This window comes from Vanessa cardui, chromosome 19, assembly GCF_905220365.1.
Source record: "Vanessa cardui chromosome 19, ilVanCard2.1, whole genome shotgun sequence".
Classification (NCBI taxonomy): domain Eukaryota; kingdom Metazoa; phylum Arthropoda; class Insecta; order Lepidoptera; family Nymphalidae; genus Vanessa; species Vanessa cardui.
The window spans coordinates 10,123,894-10,145,829 of NC_061141.1; the positions used below are offsets into that span (position 1 = coordinate 10,123,894).

Consider the following 21,936-nt stretch of genomic DNA (forward strand, 5'->3'; position numbering starts at 1 on the left):
GTCCTTATATTGTATCTGATTGACTTATCAGATTTAATATTGGTAATATTATTTTATATTATTATTTGAATGAGTTATTATTATCAAGTAATGTTCAAGGTCTATTTTATTTTGGGGAAACAAACAATACAACATTAATATGAAATAACATTAAAATAGTACAAAAACCTATCGAGTTTTCACTGATATCTACAAATCAGAAGCAGCATAGTCAAATAAGGACTAGTTACATACAGGATTAAAAAAATAAGAATTTTAAAACATGAAAAATATACTAAAGTTATTAATTTCGGGATATTTACCATGTTTTTTATTTTTGTTCGGTGAGTCTCGTGACCAAGACATTCGTAGACAATGTCGAAATATCGAGCTCCACCGAACAAAAATAAAAAACATGGTAAATATCCCGAAATTAATAATATTAATAATAAAAATAACCATGTTAATTTAAAATCCTATATGAAAAATATACAACTATGTATCAAAGTTCTGTTAGTAAATTATACTAAATTCAATTTCTGAATTGTGATTTTAAGGTAAATTCCCATTTAACAAATGTAGGTCGCAATGTATGGCAACAGGTGTACGAAGTCACGTAAGTTTGTCCACCCATTTCCTTTAGTGCTACTGTTTTAACTACTCCGACCGCTTCTTGTTGCCTTTTTACTCTTGTTTGTCTAAACGGTACAACGTGCTCTAAAATTGTACTTTTAAAACGTCGGGTCTTACTGTTTTAACTTAAAGCGAATCTCTCTTTGAGATGCTCCTTTATCCGCTGCTCTTTGAAGTCTTGTTACTTCTTTATTATTGCATGCTGTATGTATGCTGTAGTGTATCGAAGGTTCTATTTTCTTTCATCAATAAGATACGAGTGCTTTTCTTGTTCGTCTTTTTTTAAATGGCTATATAACTTTTGGAATAACCTTTTCCAGTTGGTTTAGTAAAGAAAAACATATTTATATATTTGTTAATAGCTAAGCTATATTAAACATTACAGCTAAACTAGATTAATATATCTTTCGATAGCACAGCACGATTCCGCTTTACTAATTATATTCGTTTTAATTTGACTTCTATAGTTACTATTACCAAACTGACAATATCTGACAAATCGCTATTTTTTTGTGAATTCATATGATCTCGTAGGTGTTTTTGATCTCAATTTAGTTCTTGGTGCTATTCTATTTTTAAATGTTTATTCTGTGAAAAGACTCGAAACTCACCGTAGAACACTAGATAGAAATCAGAATGTGATAGGCGTCCATATAAAAATGGCGTATCACCAATTCGATTGTCAATATTTCACAAATGAGATACGAAGTGACTTACAGAATCGCATTACCAGTCAAATCTGTAATCTTGTTTATAACCCGGATAAATTAAGATGAAAGGTATTTATTGTATTTGTCACATAGTTTTCTTCAATTCGTGTCGAAACCTTTTCGTGACGAGGAATACCCTGGAGGATACAAATTGCGTTTTACAAGTTTCCTACAAAAGGCCTCTAAATTCAAGTCGGATTTTATTTCCAGCTGTCGGCGACAGTCGGTCAATTTGTTTGCGCCATTCCGCCTTGTTTCCTGTTCAATAACCTCGCAATAAAATGTTTCTTGTATTATTTAACGAATAAATCGAAATTTGTCTATCTATCTATCTAATGAATGATAAGGCACAGAGTTTCGGTCTATGGCGTTATAAGTCTGTATCTGCTGATTCTTGTGAAAATATTTTCAGTAGGAAATATTATTGATGAAATTTTTCGGCTCAATTCCTTGAAATACTGTAAATAATCGGAATCGTGAAAATGGTAATGCTCAATAATCGGCAAACAATCGTAAGATCGCAATATCGCTTCCCTAAGCCTTGAACCAATTCTTTATCGTTTCTCTTTTGGGAATATCCGATACATTCTCAACGTTCGAACTGTTTGTGGACGGAAACAAAGCGTCAACATTCCCGATAGAATGCTTATGCTGTTCGTAAATTGGACACATTTATCTGCTATTCCAAAAAAAAAACACATTACTATTTATTTTATAAGATTAAATAATCAGTCTTATTATTAAGTTCGACGACCTCCGTGGTCGAATTGTGAGTACGTCGGTTTTTATGGGTATGTCACTCCGAAGTCTCGGGTTCGATTTACCTAAGTCTATTAGTTTTCTATGTTGTCTTGGGTCTGTGTGTTTGTGGTACCGTCGTTACTTCTGATTTTCCATAACACAAGTGCTTATAAATGGATCAAAGTAATACATGTGATGTTGTCTAATATTAAAAAAAAAACCGTTTAAGTATACATATATATCAATAGCAACATAATGTGTTATTGTGATAGTATAATTTACTAACTTTAAGCTTCGTTTGAAACATGTTACGTTTCGTAAGAGATTTTTTTTCCTTAAATTGGGATTTCTTTTACGCTTTCTTTTAAGTGTAAAGAAATAGACGGATGCTTTTGGCTCGACGCCAGAGGCTTGCAATACGCCCCACTATTTAGTGCCAATTCCCACGAATCCCAACTTCAGGAAACTTTTTAACTGCAATAACGCTAAAGTACCAAGCAACACACCTTGACTTAATACGAAGTGTATTAGTCTTAAAAGCTGTAATATTCTTAAGTGAAAAATGTTGTGAAAATGATCCTAAGACATGTACCTAACATTAAAAAAATTACATTACTTATGTTTCCTTTTTTGACTGAAGTATTTTATGTATATAAGTATTTCAATATAAATATTTTTTCTCATATATATTGCATTATATATATTCTATTTGTGCTTACTTTTATTATGAGAAATGTCTTAATGAAAATGATGTTTTTGGATTGTGCAACCTGTTTAATTCTTGACTATGATATAAATGTTTGTCTCAGTGCTTAGATATTTTTAAACAACATTCCAATTTAATATCCAAACGTACATATTCTAGCATTTAAAAATATTTGCTATTTGTTAATTTTTTTAAAGAATATGAGATATTTTCGAATACAGATGACCCAATACTGTAACTTCTATGTGTTTCTCTAAATATACGTAAAACTAATCAATAACGTGTCCAATTAAAATTATTTTAATTTTTTCCAGGTAAGTAGCTGATCTGCAAGCAAGAATTATTATTAACTTCGAAGAAATGACGGTAATTGAAATGAAATATTTGCTTTTAATTTAATTACCTTTCGAAACAAATCCAAATACTCGAACATTAACTTTCAACGTCTATACTAAATACAGTCGCAATAAGAAAAGGTTCGTCACCTTAAGATCTATTTTCGTATGCTCAATATGAGCGATAATCTAGCTTTACCGATTGAGAATGACATATTGCGTCGCAATGATTTGATGTTTAGATTCAAAAGGTACTAAGAGCTTAAGACTTGATAAGGGAATTAATTTGAAAAGTGACGAAAGTTTTCTTTACTCGAATTGTACTATTATTTATACATAGTAGGAAGATTGAGAAAAGAAATTAGATACAATAAAATACCTTTTTCTGATTCAATAGTGATTGTTTCATGTGAAGTTACAAAGTTCCAAGTCTCCAATATTCAATATGTTAAAGGCAGATTAAGTGGAAAGGTTCCAAATCCTCTGTCTCGTGGACTTTGTGGTATAACTTACAGACTTACGGCGTCCGCTCGCTTGAGACTAGTCAATTCTGGGAAACATTGATCTACAATAAGATAACAGTAGATTCGTTAATTCGTTGATTGTTTTATCTTTATTTAAAATAGTCTCACTATCTATATAATTAATATTGTAAATGTGAAAGTGACGTATGTCTGTTGCTCTTTCACGACCAAACCGCTGAACCGTTTTTGTTGAAATTTGGACGCAAACTTGAACTCCAATAGGCTACTTAGTTTGACTATAACATGACAACCAACATCTTAAAACATGTGCGAAGCCGCAGGCAACTGTTAGTGACTCATAAAGTAACGCAAATAGGCTTACATCTTTTCAAACTTTATCTAGTATTTTATTTTAAGAAAGCGTTAAATTATGAAAAGGGAAGTGTTGAATCTATTACTTTTTACTATCGAAGAGATATCTCCTATCTTGTATCAAACCCCATTATATGTGGAGGCAGTGAATTAATGTCCTCGCCGATAATGCGACGTTGAATCTTTTTATCCCTTATATTCAGCCTATAGGTAGTTTATGGCAAAGTTAGCTATGTTCGATATCTACTATACTTTTTTTTATGGAATAGGTTGGCGGACGAGCATACGGGCCACCTGATGGTAAATGGTTACCATCACCCATAGACAATGATGATGTAAAAAAATCAACTATTCCTTACATCGTCAATGTGCCACCGACCTTGCGAAGGAAATTGCTATGTCAATTGTGCCTATAGTTACACTGGCTCACTCACCCTTCAAACGTGAACACAACAATACTGCGTACTGTTGCCTGCGACAGAATGAGTGGGTGGTACCTACCCAGGCGGGCTTGCACAAAACCCTACCACCAAGTGAACATAGATCCATGTCTATCTGTATCAGCTTGTAATTATATAATTGCTGGACTACTCCAATTCGGATTGGTGGTGGTGGTGACAAGTAGTTGAATTTTATGAAATACTAGATTTTCTCATGATTCCATTCCCGCTAAACACGAAACGAATAATAACACATAAAACTTTTGAGTTGTTTGGCTGATTTTGAACCCGAAATCATCGGTTAAGATGCACGGATTCTAACCACTGAGCTTGCATGGATTCTAACCAGCTCACTTGCATTACGTAATACGTATGAAAACAAAAAGGCCTTGAAAATCAATGGAATATATTTTTGTCTTTCGAAATGTCACTGTTCTATCTGTTGCATAAAAGCATAAAAGGCACAGCGAATCATTATTGGAATTCGAATTTCAAAATATGTAGATAGAGGAAAAGCTTTCGACTGCGAAGCCTCTTATATGATTTTGAAATAAACAAAATACTGCATTAACTGTAACATTCAAAAATATTTGCGTTAATATCAGAATTTATTATTTATATTGGTGTATATTATGTGGTTGAAAACAGTAACACCGCTGTCACACACACGCATATATCTTAAACTTATACATATGTATATCACATGTACATTATAGAATTCTACCACATACTAAGATGATACTATAACATACATATATTTCGCCTTATTTTATTATGTTTGGTTTTTTGAGTCTTCTGGTAATAAAGGTTTCTCTCAGTTACTATGTATTCAAAAAGCTTCGCTATACCATAACATATTTTAATATTATAACGGTAATTGGTGACGTCATACAAATATCCTTAAATCTTTGTAGAAAAATTTTATTAATATGTATTATAGCTAGGTGTGTGGTGGGCTTTATACCGAAGACTTACTAAACAAAATACGATTTTCGAATATTGCCGCTGTCGTATAATTCATTTTATAAATGTATTATTCATTTGTATTCAATCTGGCAACACTGGGGTATTCTGTTTATGATGCATTTCCCGTATTAGTTCGTTACAAACTCCCTTGCAAAGGCGATCCGTCTCCAAATCCATATTCAGGAAGAAATTACGTAATCAAAGCACGCTTATAGAACTTACTCTAAACGTTAAACCTTGCGACATTGTAATAAAGACTGTTTTCGGTTGATTAGATTTAAGATGAGATTGCACAGTTGACTAGAAGTTCAGTAGTCCTCGGGGAGGCGCGTGACCCGATGTTTACGATTAGGAACATGTAAATGTAATGAAAATAAAATGTAATGCGCATCTGTTTATATAACGTGGGTGGCAATGTTGCCAAATGTTATTGTTTAAAAGAGAACAGTCTTGTTCCAATAAGTTTAGTTTACAAGCTGCTTCAACCCATACAAAACAGTAATTTACCTTATATAACAATATATTAGTAACAAAATTTCATTAATAAACGTTTGGAGGTTGCTTAGTGCGCCCCACTATACCCGGATTACCATCTAAAAAACCAGCAGTACCCTCTCTGTCTCTTAGTGGTACCCCACGGGATCGCTCTGTATGCCTCCGTGGCATTTTGGCATTACTTAACTGGACCTTGGTCAAACAACTAGAAAAACCAAATCAATAATGTGACATACCTACTAGCGGCCTGACCCATCATCGCACATGTGCAATACTGATACTAAATATTCTACAGAATTTGTTTATTTACGACATCACATTACAAAAATCTAAAATAATCAATGTGTCTTTACTATATTGTTCATGTATTATATAAAATATCATCAAAATCCGTTGTGTGATTTTAAAGAAATATGTTCGTTTACATAGGGATAGACAGCGGTAAGCGACTTTGTTTTATACTATGTAATGATATTGATGATATAGATAATATCATTCAACCCACTCGCGTATAAACATAGGTATCAAGCTCTAAAATATCATATGAAGCGTGAAATAATTTTCATATTAATAATTAATATCTAAAATCATTAACTAAATTATGAACTGGGTTTATCATTCGAAATACGTAGTTCATGTTTAATGATATGTCACGCTTCATAATTCCGAATATGATTAATAAAATAATATTTAATTATCCAATCTATATAATACTGTACTTATTAGTTGAACTAATTTATTATTAATTGAAATTCTATATAAATAGCTAAATCCTTTATGAAACTTTACATAATCATGAGTGTTTAATTATTATGAAATAATTATTGAATACAATTTTAATAAATTTTGTTTAAACTGAGACATTTTAAGAAATATCACTGCTAATGCTGACTGGCAACATTACATAATCATTCTCCTGCCCTTATCCTAATTTTACTTGAGGTCGGCGCAGCATGTCTTCTCCTTCCATACTTCTCTATCGGACGTCATTTCACAAGTAACATTCTTTCAAACCATATCTTCTTTCAAACATATCATCCATCCATCGTTTCTTTAGCAACATTACATATATTAGTAAAAGTGTTGTCATCACAACGACATGTGGCGACCTCTGAATTTTTTTACAAAAGATACCTTTATTAACATAAGAATTAATAACATTAAATGCTTAAATATATACAAATATGAACTAAAACTAGTTACTGTACAAATCTTGACCGCGTGGAATGGTGGCAAGAATGCTAGCAGCATTTCGCCGTTGAATCGCAATTCCGATACTCTGGGCAAAAAACGAACCAGTCCTCCTGTCACCAGTGGAGGCAATGAGGCAAGGCGACTTTTGATGAAGCCTTTTGCACCACTCCAAGGGCCAAGCGTTTCGACAGCAAATGTAACAAAAAAGTAATTTGATAAAAATAAAAATTAAAAATTTAATAATAGCGATCGTTAAATAATCCTTCACGTAAGTAAATGCACCCAACAGTTCTCGGACGCAATATTCATTTGCGTGGCTTTGTCCTCTGTCTGGCACGTGTCATACGAATTTGCTTTGCAATTGTGAAGGGTGACCGAAACCAATTTAACCCGACATAATAACTGCCTTATCCCTCTCTCGCATCCATCAAATTCATTGCAAGTGAAAGAGATAGATATATATATAAAGGGAGTATAGATTACAGGGAATGAATTGAGTAATCCTTTCGTTTGTTAGCTTTCTAAAGGGGAATTTAGGGTTCAATTGTTATAATAATACCATTTCGTACTGTGTTAAAAATAAACGTGGATTTAAAATTGTTATCATTGACTGAGTTTTTATTAAAGAAAAAAAAATAGGTTTCGTGAATAGTAGCTGATTTTGTATTTTAAAAATAGAATAAGTCACGTGACTAGGACTCACGACTCTTCTGCCACGGTAGATCCTTAGGAAATGAAGACTCAGTCCAGCATTAAAACATCTAGAACTGTTGTTGTTACATATTTAAAGAATAAAAATTCTTTCCTAATAGCATAATATGTATAATCAAACTTTTAATTAATTTATAACGAAATATAGATAATAGTAAATGGACAGTATATAATAGTAGTATCACATTTTATGAACATTATTTTTGTATGTAAACAAAAACGAACGAACATTATCACGTGGCTACATTAAGATTAAATTAGAATGAGTCATTAATTTCTCAAAACATTTAAACGTCTCGCTCACTCGCTTGACAACAAGCGTACTTCTTGATGGCTGACTAAGCAAAAATGTTTCAGCGTAAAACGGAACTCAACTAACAAAGGACCGACAAATCGCACATTACGCGCAACGAAACGCACAATAACGTCAAAAATGCGCGAAAAATGACATTTCGAGATTTAAAATGGCCGACGACGAAACGGAATTACACGATTTGTCGCGTGTCGTTAAACCGACTGAGATTTAAATTAAACTAAACTTAGTTATTAGACCGCAAGGAAAGATTCGTGTATTAATTTAATTAAAAAAAAAATATAGCTGCTATTTATCTCTTCATTTGGCAGTGTAATATTTAGGCACAGATAATAAAATAAAAAGCAAACTATTTAAAATAAACAATTTAACAGATTAATAAAATAAAATCGAACATAAGTCACTCGTAGTAAGTACTACATCATTATTTTAGTGATAGTTAAGATTAGACGACTTTTATTACTTTTTCTATGACATGAAAACATACAATTTCGTTTAATTATATTCACACGATATTTTTATAAATGCTTTATAAAATCAATTAAATAAGGTTCAAATTAAGCAATAGCATTAATTCCTTTTAATATATAACACTTTGTTGGCATTTCTTAGCAGGTTTAAAACCAAAAGAGTGTTAATTACGAACGTTATAGACTGACGTTACTTCACTTTCCTTATATTTTATTTGGATATTTTTTTAATCAGTGAAAATACTCATGTCTGTAAACATTATTGATATACAAACTATTGAATATTGAAACGTATTTATATAGTGCGATCGAGTAAACATAACGATTCCACGCTTAATGATTGACTGTGACGCATTTTAACATACGTATGTATATATATTTATATATGTTATGTATGTTTACAAGTCCATATCGATTGTAACACGATAGTTAGGGTGCGACGTCCGTCCAGTCTGTACGTGAGTGATATTAGGTATAACTCAAATAGGGAAGGGAGGGTCGAAAAATCGAACGTAGACCCTCCGTGACACCCACGCCTAATCTATATAAATGTTGCCTACAATTTGTACATTAAACTATTATACTTTGTTATTGAAATGAAAATATTAAATTTATTTATTTTTATTTTATTTTATGAAATAGGTTGGCGGACGAGCATATCAGCCACCTGATGGTAAGTGGCCGTCATCACCCATAGACAATGACGCTGTAAGAAATATTAACTATTCCTTATATCGTCAATGCGCCACCAACCTTGGGAACTAAGATGCTATGGCCCTTATGCCTGTAGTTACACTGGCTCACTCACCCTTCAAACCGGAACACAACAATAATGCGTATCGTTGTTTAGCGGTAGAATATATGATGAGTGGTGGGTACCTACCCAGGCGGGCTTGCACAAAGCCCTACCAACAAGTATACACTTTAAACTTATAAAGAAATTTAATTTGATCTTTCAATATATGAGAAATATCTCATTTACAGACTTACGTTTTAAAACATTGCAATTTCATCAGTATTTAACTTGAATATTTAAATATATATATTTCATACACTTCGTTCTACTGGTTGACCTTAATGGCACAGTTCTCCTCGTAAGTATTGTAGCGTAAAGTTATATAACCTGTAACCTTCCGCAATAAACGGACTATCTAACACAAAAAGTATTATTCAAATCGGATTCGTTCGTAAGATTGATTCGTTCAACCAAACAAACTATACAGTTAATATATCTTTAGTTTTACGTCCCACAACAGCTTAGCCATAATATGTCAGTAAAGAGGTTTTATTCAATCTATTGACACAAAATTTTATCACTTTAATGCTTCAGTGAAAACTATTTTATATAGACATAATTTCGCAATTGACATTTTTAATCTGTGCAAAACGGTATGAAAGAAACTCATAAATTACTTTTGAAACCAATCATTGTTACCCGTCGTACAATTTATCACAACTTTATTAAAAATAATGTTTTACAAAAATCGAACTTACAGCATTGTCATTTAAGTTTTTTATTCAATGCTATTAAAAATAGTTCGATTGCAACTTTCCGATGAGCAAAATTTTCTCCATAAGTATTGATACAGCATTGCTATTACTTGTAAATATATCCATTTTTCAAATATAATAGTCTACAGAGGCTTAGAAAGCTAATTTCTGTATAAAGGCGGAACACAAGAGATGAAGTGGTTACATTAATAAAATTTATGTCCACGTACACACGCTGTATCTGTGTGATGGAGGGTTGCACTTTGTTTTGGATGTGCCGTGTATGTTGGACAAGGACAGGCATAATAAACCGGTAATGAGAGAAAGAGACGACGCGTCCGTCACGTACTCGGTTTGAGTTTCTAGAGAACTCTCAAAATAAATAGCAAAATGAGGCAAGGAATAATGATGTCAACGTTAAATCAGATGCCGTTGTAATTTTCATGCATACGAATGAGATAGGTTTAATGCTAGTTGTATACTTTGAGAGGACTGACGTGTTTTATATAAATCTTCGCATATACTGACAGTATTTTGTCGTAACTATCATTAACAACGGAGCCAACAAATCCTATTCGCCGATACGTTTCCACGTAACACATCGAAATCTCTAGACGAACTTCAGTAAAACTAATCACAATAACAGCATTGAATGTTCAGAGAACGATTTCCATTTTCAAAATTAAAAAAAGAATTCCGAATCATTACGGATGCGACTTTAATTAATTCTGAAGCTAAAAAAAAAAAAACGATCCATCCCAATGTAAATAAAGTGACCGGACACCGATGACGCATACACGAACATATCGTATGTCCTGATTCAAAACTCAGTAACCATGTCGCCGCGACATAGCAACTGCACCCGATACAAAGTATTATAAAGCATAATAATAATGCATAATTTAGTGAAAGCGCGTGCCATATTATATAAAACTATACAATACTTTATAGCTCGAGGGGCATGACAGCTGCGAACCTCACATCTGCCAGCCCTAACAAACGAGTGGCTTAAACCGGCTCCACACGGGGTGGGGTTTTTGCAACGCGTGTCGTAAAAAGACATATTTAACTTAACTCCTGCATTGATTCGATGATAACAGCTTAATTTTATAAACGAACGTGTAACTTTATAAATTATTATTTAAACGATACTGCAAAACTACGAATGTATTATAGAACTAAGACGTAACTTATAACGGCGTATTTTGTTTAATACTCTATATTCATAAATATATTATAATATTTACAAAGGAAACTTTGTAGTTATATTATTTGTACGCAAAAAAAAAATTACAATAAATAGTAACAAGAGCACAACAATCTGTTATTAAAAGCAATGTAGACTATAAATCTATAAAGACCAAACACTGGCGTATTTTTTTCAAATATCCTATGTATTAATAAATATTATAATTACAAAGGAAACTTTGTAGTATACTTAAAAAAAGATATCTCAAGACAAAGAAAAAACATTTTAGAAGCATCTTGTATTAAAAGCAATGTAAAACATAATTACTAACATGTAAAACGATCCGTTACGTGTGTAACCGTCTTTACACCGCGTAAATAAAGACACGACTCGCCACGCACACTAACGAGAGTCACGCACACATTCAACGTACTTTGAAGGGTGTTGCCATTGTGACCGAGAGTCAGGGCTGCTACGATAACAGTTTTGTTTTACTTGTTGAACGTTCTGAATTGTTGATGGATGATCTGAAATGATTGATTGAACACGTATTTTCGAGTATTGCCAATAGATTTCCACAAAGCCGTATTTCTTTGTGCGTTTCTTCAATGCCGGCGAGTTGATTTTCAAATTCTCCAGTTATTGCCGTCGGCGAATTTGATACAGAAATTGAATTTCCGACGAAATACCTGTTACGATTGACAGAATTTTCTTTTTATTTATTATTATATTTGACGTTGTTTTCTTATAATGAAAACCAGTATACATACGATAAAAGTAAATCGTGTGTAAATGTGCAGTAAAAATAAATATTCTCTGAAAAGTTTCAACTAAAAATTTTTTGAATTAAAATCTGAATTCGTTCAAAATCAATTCTGGTAAATAATAGTTCGCCTAAAATGTTAGTTTACACAACTGAAACATTGTTTGTTATAATAAAAAACAATTGTTAAATTGGATTAAACGTTTCAAAAGCATCTTTTTTTAAAGAATACTTAAAATAAAATATCAATTTAGTTACAAGAACGTTCCGTATATTCAAGATTCTTTCTAAATGCTCTTTTATTATAATAAAAAAAATGTATTACTCGAAGATCCAGCATGATTATGCCGACCTGTCTTCTAAATTAAATAATCTACACACTGATCTCTAAATAACCCTTAACAACACGTAAATAACTCTGTTATACAAATAAAGAAAAATATCAGATCATTATTCTGATCTTAGAGAAGAATCGGACATTTTCGTCTTAATAAAGCGAAAAAACATTCTCATTCATCATTATACAGTTAACAACGATCAAAATATAAATACAGATTATAAATATGTTATTAAAAAGTAATGAAACGTACAGCTTAGTTTTTATCATCACAGATACTTAAAAAATAAAACAGTTTCATAAGTATACAGTAGTACTTTTATTGTTACTTCAAATGACAAGTTGAAAAAAAATGGCTGTTTTCGTTTTATCTTTGCAATCCTGTTTCAATTTAATCAGTTAATGTGTGACTCGCTTTTAGTTTTATGGCTAGCAGTACAAATGTTCTCTTTAAAAGACCGACCAACCCAAATTAATGCCCCGTATAAAATACTTCTGTTAAACTATAAAAATTGTAAAAGCACTATTTTAGGTACCCGCATAGCGTTGCTTTAAGTGCTTCGAAACATGAATGACAGCTCTCAAACACGAGACAATAATATTATAATGTTATATATGTAACCTCTTTCCTCATTTCTTTATGTATTAAAAGAAATAGAAACAAAAGAACAGTTAAGAAACCGGTAGATGGTATACAATCAAACATTGACAATATTGATTTGAGGTGATCTCCAACATTTGAACCAACATTGGAATAACTTTGTACAATGAAAATTCTTGGTATATTTAGGACAAAACAAAGAATACACAGTACAATCGATCCACTAAAGCCGAACCAAAGTTCCGACTTAATCCCTTAACGTTTTATTGGCTTTTCGTCCTAAAACTTCGCCGAATGAATTACTTGCGACAATCCGATTTTGGTTAGGTCTGATTGCAAATCATCGTCTTTTATTTGAGAAGCTTGGCCCTGGATTTCAGAGGTTTTACAATAATGTTTAAAAATCGTTTGAAAATTCAGATACAGAAAATTATTTCACTTGGTGGTAGGGCTTTGTGGAAGCTCCCCTGGATAGGTACCACCCACTCATCAGATATTCTACCCTTAAATTACAGTACGCATTATTGTTGTGTTCCGGTTTGAAGGGTGAGTGAGCCAGTGTAACTACAGGCACAAGGGACATCTTAGTTCCCAAGGTTGGTGGCGCATTGATGATGGTAAGGAATAGTTAATATTTCTTACAGCGTCATTGTCTATGGGTGATGGTGACCACTTACTATCAGTTGGCCCATATGCTCGTCCGCCAACCTATTCCATAAAAAAAATAGTTACGGAAATATCTCATAGCTGGACTGACATCTCGCTTGAATGGAAAGCATTTCCGATCTGATATGTAACGTACGATTTTATCTCACATTGCCTTCCTTATCTATCACACCATATTATCTTATAGGCTCAAATAAAAACATAACCTGCGAAACCGCTATGTAAATCCAGGTTATCAGAATTTACGGTGTGCACACGTCCTATTTAGTAACACTTGCATGAGCAATTATCTCATTATCCCTTGGAAAAGATATTTGTAAAAATGCCATTTCAAACAATCAAGCACTAACCAATACTAAATTTTCCAGCGTAAATAAAATTATAGTTTTTGATGTTAATTAAAAAAATATACCTACATGTATTCTATGTAATTATGCCGAGAGATACTCCACAAAAATGGAAACATAAATAAAAAAAAATTTTGGACTATGGCATTAGTAATTGATTCATAGATTGGCATGTTTTTAAGGTTGGAAAACCTGAGGTCATGCATTCATTCCTAGATCTCCCTAATCCCATAAGGATTTAAATCAGTAGGCGTTTGGAAGTTGACAGTTTTGACAATATCCTGTCTAAGAACGCATGAAAGACCGCATACACAATCAATCTGGGGAGCTGAGATTTTACGTACCCTTTGCCTGTAATTACACTAGACACTGGCTAACCATCTATCAAGTGCCGATAGTATTGTAAGACTACATGGGTCTGTGTTTGCAGTTGTGCAGTATCTGCGTAGTATCTGTTTGAATTCCCCTCGACCGAAATATATCAGGAAGGCTAGAAAATATTATTAAGATAGAAATTACTTATTGATTTTTAAACAAACTGACCTCCTGTAAGTATAAAAATGACCAATCGTAAAAGAGAAAATGTGATACGAGTATATGGTTGTATATATTTGTGATATTTTTTTGTATCATAACTAAATGTTAAACTCTGTATTTTTATGCCAACTTACCTATTGATTTTTAACGAACGAACATATCAGTAAATGTTATCGATATAGGTCTAGTGGCGTGCGAGATAGTGTTGTGCAAACAAAATGTCGATATCTCCTAATTGATATTTTCTTTTAATCGCTTTAGTATTAAATATAAAAACGATAAGTGTTATTGAATTATATTAGCATATTTCCACATTTATTTAATTTTATACAACTGGTAACACAGCTTTGTGCATGTGCACACATATTAATTCATGTATATTTGTTAATTCTTTGAAATACATTGTTCTTTTTTCAAACTTGAGAGAGTATATTTAATATATAACAAAATATAATCATGATTATGATATTTACGTAAGGTCTTATGTGAAAGTTCTATATTCAAAAGCAACACAGTAAATAATTACATTATTTTATAACTTTAATGAATGAAATAACTAAACTAAGAACAATTATATTAAATTGTAAATAAGTTACGACGTCTAAGTTTTCCCGTATAACATACGACCACCTTCAATTGTTTTCAACTGCGATAAATTTCAATATTAACATTGTTATATTATAACTCTTATGTCTTGCATATCAAAGTCTAAATTACAATCGACGGTAATCTTGCCCTTATTCCACATTAGCATTTATGTCCCTGTATATTGTACGTTATATCCTTAAGTTTTAGTCAAAATAATTGCGAACAGACCCTGAACCCAGTACGCACCTGCATCTAACAGCTCTGAAACGTTACTTTAAAATTAACTACGTTTAATAACATCACGAAAACCTTTCAAGTGTTAAATTTATAACCTAAAACTATTTCATTATAATTAAATATATCAACATTTAATAATGTATCCTCGTGAATCTCAAAAGAAGATAAGGCATTCAAACCCGGTCTCAAAATTCAGTAACTCTCACTGTGAAGAAAAATATTGGATGAATAATTGCTAATGTCCAATGAATTTTATCCAGTGATGCGTAATGGAGCAGAAACCTCCTAAAATTTGCCCAATTGTGGGCCATTTATAAGTCTGTAAATCGATTCTACTATTCTAAATGTTTCAACATAATATACAGTTTAATATTGAAAATACAACGCTGTATCGATTAGTGTGTTACGTATTCTCGTAATTATATTAGATACTCTGACTGGGACAAGCTTTTGAAGCACGATTCTAACGACTTGCATCACTTAAACATATTACATAAGTACATACATAAGTGCACACCACACGTACACACTTTAAATACTGAAACTTAAGTAAAATATATATTAACAACAAAAATTTCTAGGCTATTATCAAATTTCATTTAAATTGGTTCAGTAGTTTTGGCGTGAAAGCGAGACAGACAGACATACTTTCGTATTTATAATATTATTATGGATTACATATAAAAAATAAATTATAGCAACTTTATTTCGTTCTTTTATTAACGTACAACTTGTGTTTATTATCAATTGTAAATGTAATAAATTGATTTATAGAATTAATAACGCAGAACGCGAGGCGATACCGATCGCAAGGCTGACATTACGTGAATAAGAGATAAGTGTTGCAGATGCGAGGAATCATTTATACAAGTCATCCATATTGTAAAGGTGCACTCACACATGCCCACTATTGTTATCTAGGGTGGGGTAATATTACTTTTCAAAGACCATATTTATGATGATATATTTTTTTTTGCAAAAAGGAATTATATTGAAACTAATGCGTTGTCGTTCTTAAACAATTCCATCGATTTGATAGAGTTTCATGAAAGCTTCTGGCATTGTTTGGTATTTATTTAAGAGTGTTTTACTTAGAAACAGAAGCTTAAATACTACTTAAATACATACATGTATATCATCTACCTTAGAAAAAAATTCATAAAAATTTTCATCCCCCATTTTACCCCTCTTAGTTTATAAATTTTAAATGAAGGTATCTCTCTGCAAAATGTATTGTTTTTTGTTAAAAAATAATATTTACAAAGTTAACATGTTTTTAATTAAAAATTCTAAATTTACCAAAAACTATAGCAAACTAAATTATTTTGTGGTAAGGAAAAAATATAGTGCATATCGAAGTTAATTTCAGATTAATCGAAACTTTACCGTTGCATAGTAAACGAGGAATTGTTTACGTTCGAACAACACAAACAATATTTTAGTATTTCAATACATTCGAACCATCATCGAGCACTTTTAATTAATATTTACACAAATCGAATTCAAATACAAATCGTTTCTTAAATCAATCAATCGTTTTATTTAACAAACACATCAGACTACAAACACATTACGGTTGTGTCATTCAAGACGTTTTGACATCGATTGCTCAAGAATCGAATACAATAGGCATCGAGGTAGCATCAGAGTGTTCTATTTAACTAACAAACGGATTGATTCGATCGATTCACATGCGATCATGATTCGTTTGATTATATTGTTTGCGATTCTAGAATCGATTCACTCGAGATATCAATCGTAGATTGATTGGTTATAAAATGTCGTAATAATTAAAACCTTCTATTTAGTCTTAAAATTGGACGTTTAATTATACTGCACTTAGATGTCCTAAAATTTTTATATGTATAATCTGACCAACGAAATAAACATATAAAGTAAGTATTTTATTTAACAATAATGTTTTACCGAATTGAAAAATAATATCATTGACAAAACTTATTATTTGTACTTTAACATTAATATGAACACAAAAAGTGTTTGCTGTAGAAAATCAAGTAAATAATAAAAACATCATTTAAACAAAAAAAAACAAAAGAGTGACAATATCGCAAAGGATCAAATTCAATCAAAATTATGTTATCCTAACGCACTAACTATTATTATTATGAATAGACATCAAAAAATATGATTTCAAACATTTCTATAACCGACACTATTCCCTTTTCTGTACACTGATCAATATTACTTGTAATACGTGACCATCCAAAAATGACGTTAAGTTTGTTGAAGATATTAATTATTAACGACACGCACAATTTGACGAACTTCATTGTCGATTTTGTTGTGTTTTCATGGGTTCAATTCTCAGCCAATTTGATGTAGAAAAAGTTTATTAATTTTCTATGTTGTCTTGGATCTGAGTGTTAGGTACCGTCGTTAATTTTAATTTTCCATAACACAAGTGCTTTAACTACATTGGTATCAGAGTAATGTATGTGATGTTGTCCAAAATTTATTACTTAGGGAGAATCAAACTTTTATCATTTGTAGTTTGTACATTGGGCGAAAATATGTACACGCGATATAAGTGTGTTCTATTAGTTATTACATCAAATCTATGTGGTTAATTGTATATCCTTGCATCATGGCATGTCAAAACCCCGTGATTAGTGGATCGTGGAGCAGAAATCGGCTTGCGTGCGCGTTCGAACCCGCATTGCAGTGCTAAATGAGTATATTTGTATCCTTTGTTTATTATGACACAGATATTATAATTGCTTGGATCGCTTACTAATTAATGGAAACTAAGACCATGTTTTCTTTATATTTTGATATGTTTAACATAAATAAGAAGAAGGGTGAGAAATTATTGTTGTTAGTCTTATGATATTTTTTGCCACACCCTCATGGAGGTTTTGTTATATAAAATGGGAATTTAGTGTAAGCACATTAATAGCTTAATCATTACGTAAATTATTACTGATCTTTTAAAGATGGTATCTATTTTATCGTCATGATTATGATATAACTCAGTCAACTGTCATGTTTTAGGTTAAAATATAGCTTCAGAACATAAGTGCCTTATTATTGTTTCTTTTTTTTGCATTTCGTATGTAAATCAATTTTTATATTAGCAAGTTATTAATGAGATCATATTTCTTAATTAATCGTTTATTACTTTACTTTTAGTAATAATTGTTTACTTATGCAATATTTTGAAATAAGTTTAAAATAAATACATTAACCCAAAAAACGTAGTGAAATGCATTAAATAGGCGATTACAATTGTACCGTACCAGGTGATTAGAGGTTCCTACAAGAGCACAAATTGCTTTGCGTGCACCCGCAATGCAGCGCATAGCTCGCTAAGTGGGTTATTTACTTAAACTTTTTCATTCATCTAATTACTTAGATAAATGTCACGATTAAGACATGCATAGAATCGTTGAGTGTTAATTGCTTTTAAGTGGATTAACTTTTCCTTTTTTTATTATTTATATATTAATGTAAATATATTTCTTGGTTCATAATTAGTTCTAACAGCGGGTTTAAATCCGGGTAGCTTTCAAGTGCTTAAGGACTGAATGATCATAAGGAAACTTACTGCAATGCGATTCTCTATCCTTCGTATCTCAATCGTGAAATAGTAACAACCGACGTGCCGTGATACGCCATTTTGATTCCTGTATCCTTTAAATTTTATAATTATTACAATCAATTTCGTATATCAAGTTCTGATATTTCACGTTCATTTTCTGCTGTTAGTATTGAGTTGGCTAGTTGATTTGTCAAGCTAGAGTTCTAAATTAAAAAAAAAAAAAACGAATATTATTTCTAGACCGGCATCGAGCAAAGGCAGGCTATCCATTAGGGAACTATGAGATATCATCTCATAGTACACTTATACATTACTTTGACGACCTCCGTGGTCGAGTGGTGTTTACACCGGTTTTCATGGGTTCGCCACTCTGAGGTCCAGGGTTCGATTCCCGGCCGAGTCGATGTAGATTACCATTAGTTTTCTATGTTGTCTTGGGTCTGGGTGTTTGTGGTACCGTCGTTACTTCTGATTTCCATAACACAAGTGCTTTAGCTACTTACATTGGGATCAGAGTAATGTATGTGATGTTGTCTCATATTTATTATTATTATTTATACATTCGAGGGTAGACGTCTCTCTTATTTTATACCTTAGTAATAAAGTAAAAAATTTAACTATAAATAACATTGTGTGATTAGAAAAGGGTTACAGTTAAGAGGCCTGGAGATGTGCATTGCCTAGAGGCTTCCAGATGGTTAATACGCCCCTGGAGACGAGACCTTTACGAAATATAGGGACGCTGTCCGTTATACATGTTAAATGTTTATTTGTTAATATTTAATTGCAATATGTTATTCAATGTTATTAATTTATTAGAGCTCAGCGTTCACGTACATCATGCAACAAACAGATTAAAAATATTATCTTTACAACGAATACTGTAATTTATTTTTTTAGAATTCAAAAAAGTTTCTATATTAATTGATTATAGTATAAAGTACTATTATTATAAAAATGTTATTTATACACTCTGGGTGGGTAGTTTCAATCAATCTGAACTAAACAAGAGATGTCTTGATATATGTGGTTGGAACGAAGAAATCACAATGAAATAAATGAACAGCAATTCAGAACAACTAAATGACAAGAAATACAATTGTTTTTAAAAAACAATAACAAAAAACAATACGCTCTATAAATGAAAGAGATAGAAACAAAAAGAAAGGGATGGGTAGCTTGGAGGGTCGGTTTTTCCTTACGCGACGTTTTTTTGCCATTTCTACTGTAAGAAGCCTAAAACAACTTCGTTCCAATAAAATAAAATATACTACGCAACACATACTATATGATAAGTAGTATAAATTATATCTCAAGTCATTGTACTGCTTTGCGTCACTCAAGATGCTTTCTCGCAACTGATTTAAAAATAGCAAACGGCTTTGTCGTTTTGAATACAATACCACAGTTAGCAAAGAGGTTTAATATCTTATAATAACTCATTAATTCCGTTTATGTAATGTGTGAAATGAAATAAGAATTATAAGACAAACTCTATAAAAATCTTTTTTAAAAAAATGCAAAGTCTTGTATAATTCTTTGATTTAGTTTACTGACTTACTAAATACTAACTAACTTAAAATAGCCTGTAAATTTCCCACTGCTGGGCTAAGGCCTCCGCTCCCTTTGAGGAGAATTTTTGGAACATATTCCACTACGTTGTTTGAATGCGTGTTGGTGGAATACATATGTGGCAGAACTAAGTCACAGCTGACACGCTGAGCTCGAAATAGATTATAAACACAATTAAGCACATAGAAATTCAGTGGTGCTTGCCTGGCTTTGAACTCCCAATCATCGGTTAAGATGCGTTCTAACCACTGGACCATCTCGGCTCATCGCTTTAGTTTAAATTTAATACAAATGTCACGTCGTTCGTTTCAAGTAAACCACAATTTTAAAAAGCATTTTCCAGCTATCACAACACCGAGCTTTTCTATTTAAATTCAGTTGGCGCCATTAAAACACAGGCGACACTGTGTCGCTTTTGTTTAAACTAAAATACCTAAATGGTGCAATTTTCGCGGTATTATGCAATTAAGGAAATGTATTTGAGTCTTATGGAGCTAGTAATAAGGTCAGTTTTTCTGTAAATTAAGGGCAAATTTAATTTAGCTCTCATAGCATGTCGGTGTATCATCAACTATTCAACAATTTAATTTGAAAAGTAATTTATTTGTATAGTTCTATGAATTGCTGAATATCGTCATGAGGAAAACATAAATAATTACACTATTTTTTTAAGTATGTCATTTTAAATATAATAAAAATATGTAAGCCAGACATAAATATATTTGTTTATTTTATAAGTGTGTTCTTCACACACACATACATAGTTAAGTCCTCGTTCATCGGCTTGCGGGTTACTATCCGGTAGTGAGTAGTAATAGAAACACTGTCTGCATATAAAATATTAATTAATGTGCATCATAGGTATCGTTGTAAACGATTATCCTGTTAAAATAACCATGATTTTAGAATGTCTGGCGCGTTCATTACATTACATAACAAAATAGACTTCATATTATTTTATAACAATTAAATGTGAATCTTTAAAAAACTTTACCTCCTCTCACTGCAACTTTCATTGCAATCTATAGTGGCACGTATAGTTAATGTAATAACGATCTAAATCGTATAACGAATGCATTAATAACCAACTAAATCCAAAATGAATTTAACGAAGCTACTAAGCGCTCAGACCAACTACGTTCTTAATTTTGTCGCTTCATATTGTTGCGGAGTGATGTTCAAATTTGTTTTCGAAATAAGAATGTTTATTTTTTTTTATTCGATACATAAATTTAATATTATAAGGACTTGGCTATTCAGCTTAGTAGTAAACTTCGTACCGAAATTCCGATGAGAGAAAATTAAAAAAATTATGAAGTAAAAGCTTTTCCGAAAGTATTACAAATTAAAATGTGCGTGTCATAAATCGCGTGCTATTGTTTTAGTTAACACAAACAAATAGAGAAGTTTTACAATTACGCCAACCGAGGTTCATTATTTGGGGACATTTTTGAAATTTACATCGTAAGACGTTTCACGCGAGCATATTGTAAATTGTAAATATCATAAAAGCGTAAAAT

The 21,936-nt window shown here is 31.8% G+C and overlaps 1 protein-coding gene across 15 annotated transcripts in view; it reads left to right on the forward strand.

Annotated features, from left to right (window-relative positions):
- LOC124537946 (brain tumor protein) overlaps window positions 1-21,936 on the forward strand; it is a 469,342-nt gene that overhangs the window by 426,405 nt on the left and 21,001 nt on the right. For 4 of the 15 annotated variants that reach the window (XM_047114936.1, XM_047114937.1, XM_047114925.1 and 1 more), the window contains one exon: window positions 3,084-3,135. The exons of the other annotated variants lie outside the window; for them this stretch is intronic. The gene's annotated coding sequence lies outside the window, so the exon portion shown is untranslated. The remainder of the gene's footprint in view (window positions 1-3,083; window positions 3,136-21,936) is intronic. 15 annotated transcript variants of the gene reach the window in all.